This window comes from Ischnura elegans, chromosome 6 (assembly GCF_921293095.1).
Source record: "Ischnura elegans chromosome 6, ioIscEleg1.1, whole genome shotgun sequence".
Lineage (NCBI taxonomy): Eukaryota > Metazoa > Arthropoda > Insecta > Odonata > Coenagrionidae > Ischnura > Ischnura elegans.
This window is the reverse complement of record NC_060251.1, coordinates 81,056,922-81,069,801: the sequence shown is the minus strand read 5'-3', so window position 1 is coordinate 81,069,801 and position 12,880 is coordinate 81,056,922. Positions and strand designations below refer to the sequence as shown.

Genomic DNA, 12,880 nt, shown 5'->3' with positions numbered 1-12,880 from the left:
TTGTATTATTCATGAAGGAAGAGTGAATTTTAGGAGTAGCATCATTAAATTAGCAATAAAATTTTAGTTATAACTTGATAATAAGTCTAACATCCATTGTATATCGCATGAACTTTGCATTGTGATGGGATCAAGTGGGAGGTATGAGGGAAAATAAATTAAAATTTACAGCTATTGCCCAGGGTTAATACATCCAACTTAGCACAGTTTGAAATACAAGCTGATGGAAATGTATCATTGCTACCAAATAGTAAAGTAAACTTGCTGCAAGTCTGCAAAGTAAGTATTGAAAGGCACACAAGTTACAAGGCATGTGTGCCTTCATTATGTCAGTGAAAATTTCTCTTTTGCCAGAGGAGAATGAGTTTCAAATTTTGATGAGGCTGCATAGGTAGGTCCATAGTATAACTCTGGTTGAAAACAAATAATAGTAACGAAAGGCTGACCAGTAACTGTTGATAAGATCATAGAGGAGAAGTTAGGTGCTTTGGAACAATATGCATATGGGAAGAATAGTTCATGTTTACTGTCACGGTATTCTTATTTTTTGTTCTAAATCATCTTCCCAGCAGAATAATATTAATATTTTCTATGCCGCTGTAATTCATCATATGATGTCAAATCAGATGCTTCTTCAGCAGCCCTTGATTGCAATCTCGCTGCAGAATGTTTCCGATAAAGATAATGAGAAATAGGATCACAATTTCCAATACAAACTGACTCCTTGATAAAAAGTATATGCTAACAAAGGGATAACAATGTAGCTGGCATTTTCAATGGTTTTCTGGGTTACAAATTTACACGAACGCAAAACCTTTGAATAGGAAGGGCTTTTAAAGCTTCTCGGAGTTAATTTTTTTCGAAATCGAAATTCGACCCACATATAATTAAAAAATGCATTACGCTGAGTTTAGGGTTACAGATATGGATGGGTTGGTAGTGTGGAAGGCTAAATATGGGTACTCATTGTAAATTAATACAAGCACCGTAGTTATTACAATTGTTTACAGTTTGTGTGAAAGTGATTACAACACAGGACACCAGCAGAAGTAAATGGGTACCCACAAATGAAGACATATCACCACTCATACATACTTAGGGGCACAAGTTAACACGAAATGTCATCGAAGCAATGGTAACGTTGAAAGCCGACCCACTGTCACACACATCGCATAAAAGTATTTGGTACCGCGGATAGCAGCATAAACGAAAAAAGTACCCATTACTGTGTTCGAGCGTTAACCTTAATGTAGAAGGTTGAAAGCCTTTGTAAAGACCGATTTAAAACATCCTTGGATGAGTGATTTCTTATTTCAATGACGAGATGGACACATCCTAGTGACAGACAGTAAACATGGGTAATCATTGACTACAACACCTTCACTTCTATCAGTCGATGAAAAGTACAATCTTACTTCAAATTTAGTGGTATAACGAGGCAGCATCGCCCAGGTTCTCCCAGAAAGCGAACTTGTTATTGTATTTTCGCTCACCGTTCTTCAAATTTTTGTAAATGTAAATTGACCTTAAAGATGTCTCTGTAGAGAGAATTATTTTTTTAAAATAGGAATGCGCTTGAGTGTAATTAGAGGTGATGCAACGAAATGGGTGGCCAAAATTATTCATCATCGAATTAACTTCATGATTATATTGATACCATTTTTGTGGCTGATTCAATTGTCTCTTGATTCTTAAGAATTGACAGTCTAGGAATGGCGTCCGTTTGCATTTGAGGGTGCATTTAGTTCTTTAAGTTGCTCTCGCGAAGGAAAATTATTCACTTAGTGTTTTCGGCTTTAAATGTTTTTAGTGCCATTCATTCATCTTTTCAAAAATATCATTATCAGAAAGTGTCGCTGCATTAAGACTGAGGACGCCGCTTTTTCGAACGAATTGTAGGCATCGCCTCGCAATACGAGTAACTAACTAAACGATCGACAAACCAGTTTGGCATCCGAGGTATGCAACAGGAAATGTAAGTAATCAGAATGATTGACAACATATTCAGATCTAATCCTCAGTAGTACTAACATCAGTTGAATTAAGTCCGGGCCAGCATGTATGGCTTACCGTGTCACAATGACCCAGAATGGACAACAGTTGTTTCATTTCGCGCTCAATTTTTATGAATTCTTCGGTAATAGTTTCGTTACAGTGAATATGGTGTAGTTATTAACATGACCCGTTTTTCCTTTGCTTTGTTACCGTAACGTATGAGTGCCTACATTAATTTCGACATATTGTCGTCAGGCTTGTGTATGGTGATGTATAGCCAGCTAAATCATGATTAAGTGGGAGGACACCGTCTCCAGCGCTGTCCAACAGTGAAGTTTTTTTAATGACTTACGCAAAGACGTTATAAAGAATTATGACTGATACAACATGCGGTTTGCCCCTCCCCCCTTTTTCGGCTACGCCCATTGCAGGGTAGGCTGTCTCTCGGTGGCTACGGGTAGGCTGAGGAGGGTCTGTCGTATAAACTTGTCAACTCTCGCGTTATCGTTATGTATTCACAACTCGCGCTCTGCTATGTCTAATGTGTTTGTATCCTTTATATTAGCATTCTTGAATGGGACAATCATAATCAATTGTTCCTAGCTTGAGATTATGAACATATAGAAGTAGTAGCAGCTGACTTTCTTGTCTTGGTAACTCGACTCGTGCCACCTCGTGCACCTATGCTTTTAAATGCATAGAAATTTATTAATTCCATCTATTGTTGTCTGCCTAAAAATATAATTGGATCGGAATATTTTACACTCATTTGTGGCAGAATTTTCGATGACCATATTAGTGAGCTTTAACTCCACTCACAATAGAAGCTAGTGTAATTTATTTTTTCCGCGTAATGAAGTTGAACAATGCTCGTAGCCCTTGTGGCTGAAGAAATTATGGTTAACCTTATCATTTCGTTGGCCGCCATGGTGTCCATTGTGAATGGACACACCGGGGGCCCTCTCCCGTCTCAAGCTTACGATGATTCGCTCACTCTCGGTAGTTACTTTGCTTCTTGGGAATTAAAGAGATAGTATTGGTATTAGTGTCACTTTTCGCTATTGATACTTTCCCTTAACAATGCACGGGAAACGTTATGTAGGTATTTGTTAACGACTGCGGTCTTTATTAATTTGGATGGGACCATGTGTACCTTTCAATGAATTCGTATTTAGCTATTAGTAGGCACGTTCTCCGACCTTTTTCTCGCTCATTATGCCTCTATTGGTATATTCAGCGCGTCATATCTCTGATTATTACCTCTTTTTCTCTTCAATATCTGTCTTTCTCAGTGCTGAACTTGTCTTAAATAAATAATTTGCAATTGTGTGTGCTAGTCTTTTCTTGTCTCCTTTCTGTTTGAAAAAATATGTAATAACGTCTATGTGAGAGATAATAGGTTCTTATGTATGTGCCAGCATTGGAAGGCGTTTCTGGGCAACACTTTTTGGAAAAATACTTACTGAAAATAACAGGAAATCATCTTCAAATATTATCAGATATTCTCCGCAAAATAACTGCAAGCAGTGGCGTAACTAGGAATATGCTTGGGGGAGCGGGGTGGAATGGATTGCCTAGGGTGGCGACCCCTCCCCCCCTCCCAGGCAAAATCTGGTGAAATTTTTGAAAAATGACATGCCTGGAAACAGTAGCGGATCCAGGATTAGGGTAAGGAGGGGGGCAAGTATGGGGTAAACTCCCAGAAGTATTGCGGGTCCGAAGAAAAATTACCATTCTATCTAGTGTAAATTGAATGTCCAAGGGGGGGATATGTATATGGCCCACTTAGCCCCACCTAGATCCGCCACTGCCTGGAAATGTATTTTACATCATTTTGGCACTAAAAATTGAACTTTAAGCAGATGCAGTTATTATATATAAAAATTAGACGGTAGTTGTAAATAATTTTTTTACATCAACTCTGAGGCTCTGGGGGGGGATCTATCTCCTTATCCCCCACATAGTTACGCCACTGATTGCTAGTGTTAAGAGCTCTTTACCTAAGAGCTACACTCCAAAAGCCTACACCCCCGGCTGATTGTCAAAACTTTGTTTGGACTATCCCCTTCCAGAAATTCCTCAGCCCATTTCATACACCGGCAAATAAGTGTCAAATAAGAATTCCCGTCCCCAAATTTTTTGACCAGCAGTCTTTCAAATAATGCAGTCCATTCTGGCGGTTTCACTTATTGTTGAGGCGAAGACATAACCTAATTTTCACAACTTTCTCTCGCTAGAGTCCCATTACAAGCCTTGATCGAAAAAGGATTTATCGCTTTTTGCGAATTTAAGGCTGAGAAGTCTAATACATAATATTTTCAGCCAAGTTAGACTTTTACATCATGATGGTCTGATTTTTGTGGCAGGTGACCAAAATATGGGAGTCATATTCTTAAAGCTAAGTGAATATGAAGTGGAATTTTCGGCCGATAGTGTAGAAATCCTTTCCCTTGGGTTGCAACCTTGTCGAAATAGTAAAGGTTGCGCGTTCCAATGACCCTTGGTGGTGGAAGGTATATTAATAACCCTTGGTCGGGCCACTCATTCCAAATTGGTTGAAGAATAAGGGCTATGCCTTAGCGAAAGGCCCTCCGCGTGAAGTTGTCACATTGGAAACGTGTATGACTTCGGAACGCCTTGGAAAAATTCCTGTCAACTGCCTCCTGCCCTGAGCATTATGGAAGCGGGGAACTTCAGAACTTAGGATAACTTACAGTCAGTGGCGTAGCCAGGAATTTCGTTCGTCCAAAACCAGGGTGGAAATTAAAAAAAAACAGGGTATTAAGTAGAGGGTTTTAAATCGGACCGTAGCCAGGAAGTTCGTTCGGGGGGGTCCAAAGCCCGGGGGGAATTTTTGATAAACAGTGTACTAAGTATAGAGTTTTTAACTAATTTTAACACTTTTCATTATCGAAAAATCTTCGTTTGTTAAAGAAATATTTTGTAAATTCATGATTTTTCAATATTTTGTTTTCTTTTATTAAGGAAAATAATTGTGTTTTTATATTTCGGGAGGGGGGGGGGGGGTGCGAACTCCCCTGAACCCCTCCTGGCTACGCCACTGAGTCGGAGACAGGACGAGTTTAGTCCAGTTTTAGCCTTTTCATTCATGGTCTAGAAAAATTATGCAGGAACGCTAACGGAGTAAATGCTCTACTGTAACGAAAATGTACTTAACCATATTGTAATTTTTCTATGCAACGGTTTCCTGCAACAATAATCCTTACTCTCATACTTTTTTCACTTTTGATGGGGTCAGTGGCGTAATTAGGAATATGCTTTGGGGGGTGAGGGGTGAAGGGACCTGGGGTGGAGACCCCAACTCCAGGAAACGGGGGTTCCGGGAAAACTTTTGAAAAATTGGAATACATTTGACGTAATTTTGGCACTTTAAGCAGATGAAGTTAATATATGTTAAAGCTAGACGATAGTTATAAATATTATTTTTATTTCTCTGAGGCTTTGAGGGGGGGGGTCTATCCCCTCATCCCCCCCATGTTTACACCACTGGATGTGGTGGCTGCCCTTTTGGAGAACCTGGTAAGTTCGGAAAAAGCATGGGATGCCGTGGAAAATTACAAAAAATCTGGAATTATCAAATTTGCTTTAAAAATAGGGTGGTTTCCTATTATTTTTTTATTGCCTAAATCGAAAGATTATTACTCCTGGAGTACGTATTTCACGCTTTTAGATTTTTAAATGACGATATCTATTTTTCGCGATTAAAAGAAAAGTGAAAAATTTCAAGCGCGCGGAAACGCGACGCGTAAGTAGGAATGAAGGGAAAAAGTCCGTGCGACGCATTTCTGGTTCCCCCTCCCGCCTTGTGAGGTGACCTTGATCGAGGCTCTGAGCGTTGATAGGACGCAGGATGCTAGCGGGTAGCTGAGTACCTTGCTGGCTGGTAGCGCTTGGCTTAAAAAAGGTTTATTAATACCTTATCAAACGAAGAAAACTTTCCGACCTTAGGCAGTTTTAATAGGTGATTATTAAGACATGTTTCCCTGAGCTCTTTGCCTCATGCATGTATTGGTAACCTCAGACGATGTATAACTCCTATCCTCTCGTGTAGAAACTAGGTCCCTGTGACGTCACGTGGAGTGGAATCGCATGGGCGCCAATCTGGCCTTTTTCAAATGAGGATAAAATTTGACCCTTGCCTTTCGTCTAAACCGGTATTTCAAAAACCAAATAATTTGTGTATTATGAATACACTAATGGTGGGTAACGAATCGCAATCAATGCCTTTCGTTTGCTTTGATGAAGGAAACTATTGCATTGGCGAATTTTCCTCATCCTCTTCCGAACATCTCATTTTGTGATTCAAGTGCTGCTCCACAGTGGTTAAACTAGGAATATGCCTTTGGGGGGGATGGGATTGCGACCTCTCCCCCCCCACCAGGAAAACTATGGTAAAATTTTTGAAAAAATACATGCTTGGAAATACATTTTAAATCATTTCGAAGCTAAAAATTTAACCTTAAGCATATGTAGTTATTATGTGTCAAAACTTGGTAATAGTTTTAAATATTTTTTAAATTTTCTGAGACTCTGGGGGGAACTATCCCCTCGCCCCCCCCCCCAAAGTTACGCCACTGCTGCTCCATGAATTTTAAAATTAATTTTATGTGGTGAACTTAAGATCCTATATTTGAGATTATTATTGTCTTCACTATCGCATTTTTGTCTTCCGTAAAGGTGAATAATCTGTTAATTAAATATTGTCAGATATCTTGGAGAATTATTATAATAGTCTGTAGAAGTGTGGGAATTTCAGGGTGATATTGATCGATCTCCCTGCTTTAAGTCCTGTATCTTAATTCAGGTAAGTGTCCCTTTATATTTTAATACTTTCTCATAATTTGCACTCATAGTGTCCTAAAAACATGAACCCTAAGATGTCTATAATTTCATAAATTTTAATTCGCTGCTGCCCGCCAATTATAGTTACAAATCGAATCATTTCGGTGCAGTATTGACCGGCAAATATCACCATATAATTCGTTTTTAATCAGGTGCGCATTTAATGGGGCTCGCAGGGGTCATAACCCGCCCCAAATTTTATAAAATTTATTTTAATTTGTATAAGTTTAATAGTTTTTATATCCTCGTAAAGCTATAAGTCCCATGCGCGAGAGAAGTTTGAGTCGCACTTAACATAGAGTGTGGCACTCTTTACAATAAAAACGCTCCTTTATCTCGGAGGTATTTTATACTCCCCGTACCCAGGTCATGATCCCCACCCAAAATTGGCGCAGAATCCTAATCAGAATCCCAATGATGGAATATATTTCTTCAATAACACTCGAGTATCTTACTTTGCCACATTATAAATATAATCCTCATTTTCATGTTATGGTTCACTAAACACCATTGAAGGAGTTAGTTAAAAGCAGTTAAAATTTTGATAAAACATGATTTTTAGGAATTTAGTGGAGGATCGTGTTGGACTTGGGTGGTTAGTGAAATTTGAACGCCAATGACTTGGGCCGAAAGTTTCGGAAAATTCCAACGGTGTTATCTTCAATTGTTACTCGGTGTTCTCTTCGAGAAAATGACGTCATCAATCACAGCTTTTGGACTGAATTTGCTTTTGATTGTTTTTAAGTAATTAAGAATCGCAGTATCTAGTGAAGATTATATCCTCGACATTTTCGGAAAGTACCCTGGGCAGGGTTTCACCCTCACCTATGCAAATGGACCCTTGTGCTGAAACCCAAATTGAGTGTGAATAATTAATTTTTTAGGCATACATCGTTTTAAAGATTACTGTTGAAAAAGAAAATCATTTAATGACTTAGTTAAAAATTATTTGATTACTATTCGATCAAGTTGAGGAAAATCGTCTACTCCCACCAGTGGCGTAGCCAGAAATTTTGTTCGGGGGTCCAAAACCGGGGGGGGGGGGGTTGAAAAACAGGGTACTAACAAAGTAAGCTTAGGGTTTTCAACCAATTTTAACACTTTTCATAATCGAAAAAACTTCATTTTTCAAAGAAATCTTTTGCAAATTCATGATTTATCAATGTTTGGTTTTCTTTTGTGATGCAAAGTAAGTGTGCTTTTATATTTCTGGGGGGGGGGGTCCGGACCCCCCTCCCCTCGCTACACTACTGACTCCCATAGAATATGTGACCCTAATGAGATCCCTAATACTCGCCCGATAAGTCCGATCTTATTGCGCAAGCTGGTTGATTGGCCATGGTGTCAGACTACCTGGATTACCTAGAAAACCAGGGACCATCCTGGAGTTCTACTTCTCTCACTTACACCCATTTCTCAACGAATCCGTTCCAGGAGAATTGAGTGCTGATTGAGACCCTAGGCCGATGACCCCTAATATGCGTTAGCTCTCCTCAGCGGGGGGGCCACTGACCTTGGCACCCATTCACCCGCGTTTTGCGGATGCTCTGGAAATAGCAATGCAGGGATTCGGAGGGAAAGGTTTGTTTGGTGTGCGAGGATTTTGGGAAGAAGAAGGGGAGGTGTTAAATTGCCACCCGTTGGGAGCGCTCTTCCTTTGAGCTGGGAAGTTTTTAAACCTTCGATTGATTGGCCGAAGGTTTTTAGTTTAGACGGCGGAAATAAGAAGACTTTGGTGGAGCCCCTCTGCATTCATCTGCTCATTGAATATTTCTTCATCTAAACGCCCGCTCAATTATCTCGGTGTAAATTATTAGCCTTATTAGATTATTCTAAGTCCGTGCTTATTATCGATAAAGAAACACCTCCTTATATACTGTATATACATATTATTACTTTATTTATTAATTTACTACTGTATATTATTATTACCTATATATTATGCAGTGGAGTAACTGTGGGGGGATGAGGGGGATAGATCCCCCTCCAAAGCCTCAGAGAAATAAAAATAATGTTCAAAACTATTGTCTAGTTTGGACGTATAATAAATTTTAACGTAGCCTTTTAGTGGAACCCAAATTTTAAGTGCCAAAATTATGTTAAATATATTTGCAAGCATGTCATTTTTACAAAATTTTCCCAGACGGGGGGGATGGAGGTCGCCCTTCCCCATCCCCGCTCATCCCCCCCCCAAAGCATATTCCTAGTTACGTCACTGATATTATGTATTACTACCTTCTTTGCAATTGTGGAGCCTTTAAACCTTCAAGATTTTAAGTTTCGATTTGATTTAATTGGTCTAAGTTGTCTTATCATGAAATGGATAACATCAGTTCATCATTCAGTTACAACACAAAGTGCGCATCAATAGTTTAATCGATCTTAGATATTACACAATAGTGTTCATTTCTCTCGATAGACAAAACTTTCTTTGCAACTGATTTATTTGAAGAGAAATTTGAGTATTCTAAATCCGAAGTCGAGTTGCACTGTTAGTTAGCTTCCAACTTCTAAGCTTGGGTTGGCGTTAAAATGCAGTTGTAAGTTCCACGTTGGAAATTCCACGTTAAAAGTTCCACTTTGGAAGTTCCACGTTGGAGTTGGAAACTGCACGTTGCTTGGAGCGACTTGAATTGTCTTGGTCCTGGTATACGGAAGGCCTGCGGTAACATTCGCATGAAATTATGTGTAAATGAAACACCTCCGAGAAACGACATAGGTAAGTTATAATAGTCATAAAATTGAGTTTTATTTGAATTAAATAGTAACTGCACGTTACTGCAACTTCAGGTGATTTTATTCAATGAGATGTTTCTCATGCTTCGTAATAGTTACTCAAATATGCAACCAATTATTACCAACCAATTAAAAACCGGTTATTAGCCGTATCGATGCAGCTAAAAAGCATCTTCAATTCAATGCAATCGCCTTGTTCCGCAGACATAAATTGTGTGACTACGCCTTCACCGCTAATGTGTATAGTGTCCTAAGTGGCCACCAAACTAGTGGAAGATGTGTTCGCTTAATGAGGTGACCGCTAATTAATATGATCACCTGCACATAACTGCATTATGTGTTTTTTTCAGAAACGAGTGATAATGAGATGAGCCATTAGTTAACTTTCCACCTAAACCTACCAGACTTATCTGGCTAATAAAAAAAATATTTATTGGAAACGTAAATGCAGGGTGTGAGAATAAAATTGTGTAGGTTGCAAGCCACGTAAAGGCGGCTTAGGTTTTATATATTCCATTCGAGCTTTAAAGAGCGGTCTTAACATGCTCTTCGAAAGGTAGATTACTAATTCGAAGAAAGCTATTCCCAAACGATTTTCTTAAGTATTTTTTGATCGTAAAAATTGGGTGTTAGTCGCAGAGGGATCGTTCTTTGGCCGAAAAAATGCGGCCGTTGACCCTGAGTCGGTGCAAACAATCTTGGAAATTGTTGGTAAAGACCGCGTATTGACAGGGGATGAAATTTCTGCAATGTTTTCACAAATCTTCTGGTCTCTTTTAAGGCCTAGTTACACGGTACATTAACCCGTACGAGTTAATGTCTGCTTGCGTAAAGGATTTTTGTGGACCGGAACGGAACATGTATGAATGCAATAGCCTAGTTAGAACAGTTTCTATTTTCTACTCATGCATCCACACAAGTTGAGTTGTTACACGCTGTGGCGTATCCAAGGTGGAGGGGGGTTTCCGGATTGTACCCCCCTTTAGCCTTCAAAAGAGACGCCAAAAACGAGTAAGATGGCTTCAATAAATAAATTGAATAATACTCGTGCAAAATTGCTGTTTTTGAGCACTAAAAAACTACGTTTTCAACATCAAAAATCCCAAAGTTTTCCGGGGGGATAACCCGCATTAGCCCATGGTTGCTTTCCAAACAACCAGGGAGGACCCCAAAATCTCTGGTAAACCCCCCCCGATTTCAAAATCCTGGCTATGTCACTGGTCACACTGTGCATTTTCGCGTTCATTATCGCGTTCTTACATATAGATATTAACTCGTACGGGTTAATGCATCGTGTGACCAGGCTTTTACACGAACCATTTTCAGAAATGCTGGCATTCTGAAAATGGCGGATGAATCATGGGCGGCTCATTATTTTCCTCTCAAGGAAAGTTCCTCAAGTGTCACCACCAGATCTCGTTCAAATTTTGCTAAGTGATAGGAAATGGATGGATACCCATGAGAAAGGGCGGATCCAGGATTTTTTCTGAGTGCTGGTCCCAGGGATCTGTCAGGCAAACGGTCTTCTCATTTTGAGATAAAAAATAACATGCAGCAATTACTGTACGAAATTTTCTCTTTATTTTAGTATCAAATGAATTTACGAATATGAAATCAAATGAAGGAGGCTTCGAAACATAAAACTAAGCGAACGTAATGTTAACCGTATTAAAAATATAGCGTATTTTTTAATCGTCTGGGGAGGGCAAGTGACCTCATGCCCCCTTCTAAATCCGCCTATGTCCATGAGGTGAAATTTTTGTTTCGGATGCCAACGCTCAATACTTTTCAAGATATTTGCGACGGAAAAATATCAGAAAGACGCCTAGATTTTTGCGACTCGCAGCACAACAATGAGCCCTTATACTCCGTTGCTAGGATGAAGTAAGAGCACGGTGTATTGTTGTGCTGCGGATCGAATAACTTTAGGCGTTTTGACTGGTCCTTTCCGTCGCTAATATCTCGAAAAGTATTGAGCGTTGGCGATTGAAAAAAACTACACCTCATGAGTATCCATTTCCTAACAACTAGCAACATTTGAACGAGATTTGGTGGTGACACTGGAGAGACTTCCCTGGTGAGACAAGAAGACAGTCTTCAAGAAGTGGCAGCGCACCGGTTGCAGAACCTCAATTTTGGCAAAAAATCATGGTATCCTTGTTTTGGGACCGAAAAGGGATAATTTTGATTGAATTTTCGCCACAGGGGAAAACGATTACATCTACATAATACCCTGCGAGCCACCTCTAGGGTGTTTGGCAGGGGATGATCAATCACCAGCATGCAATTGGACTCCCACATGCACACCACACAGTCCAAAAAACGTCACGTATACTAACAAATTATACTGCCATATGCTACTAGAAATAATAATAAAATTAAGAAACATGCATTAAGTTTTACATAGGTTAGTAGGCTACACTACAAGTCATGCAATCTATTTATGAGTTCTATCGCTGTCGTTATAACCTCTTATTGGTCGTGGAAAAAAAGGCATTATAAATCTGTCTGTTCTACAGTCCATCTCTCTTATTTTATTTATATGATCTTATCTTCCGTAGTATGTTGGCGTCCGTATGGTATGGCTAACTTCGTAAGAAAAGACACTGCTCTTGAATTTATCTATAAGTTTTAGTCTATTTTTCAATCTACGGTCCGAAAGAGTTTCCCATCCGAGTTTATCTAAGAGGTCAGTTACATTAACAAGACCATCTTAACGACCTTTCACAAATGTAGCTCGATATTGTGAGACCTAAAAAATTCTCAGGAGAGCAATTAAAAACAAACTGAGAGGAATGTTGACCGAGGAGGTGTGTTTGTTTTACGACTACACACGGCCATCTCCTCTAAGGCCCTTTTGAATTCGTTTAGTCGGGACATTGTAAACCACCCTACATATTCCCCTGAATTGGTCCCTTCAGATTTTCATTTTTCCACATTCCTGAAGACTGAAATGGGTACAAAAAATTCAACCCATGAGGAGGTGAAACAAGGGGTCAGTTAGTGGATGATAAAGATACCGGGAGAGTTCTATGAAGGGGGAATAAAAAAACTTGTGCCTCGGCTTATAAGTTGCGTCGAACTATGTGAAAGATTGAGTAACATAATGTGTACCTTCAACGACATGTAATCATTTAAAAAATATTTTTTAATAAAATATAAATATTCAGTAATCTTACTTTCTGGATATCCCTCGTAATGCATCGTCATGATGAGAAGCGTGGAGGAATGATTTCAGTGTAAGTGAGCGGAATAGATGTGGCTGCAGAACGAGGAGGCGGAGCAT

At 39.4% G+C, this 12,880-nt stretch overlaps 1 protein-coding gene across 1 annotated transcript in view; it reads left to right on the top strand.

Moving 5' to 3' along the window:
• The first annotated feature begins 1,580 nt into the window (after nt 1-1,580).
• The window catches only part of LOC124161060, a 926,716-nt gene continuing 915,416 nt past the window's right edge, over nt 1,581-12,880 (top strand). The window contains exon 1 of the mRNA XM_046537229.1: nt 1,581-1,975. The gene's annotated coding sequence lies outside the window, so the exon portion shown is untranslated. The remainder of the gene's footprint in view (nt 1,976-12,880) is intronic.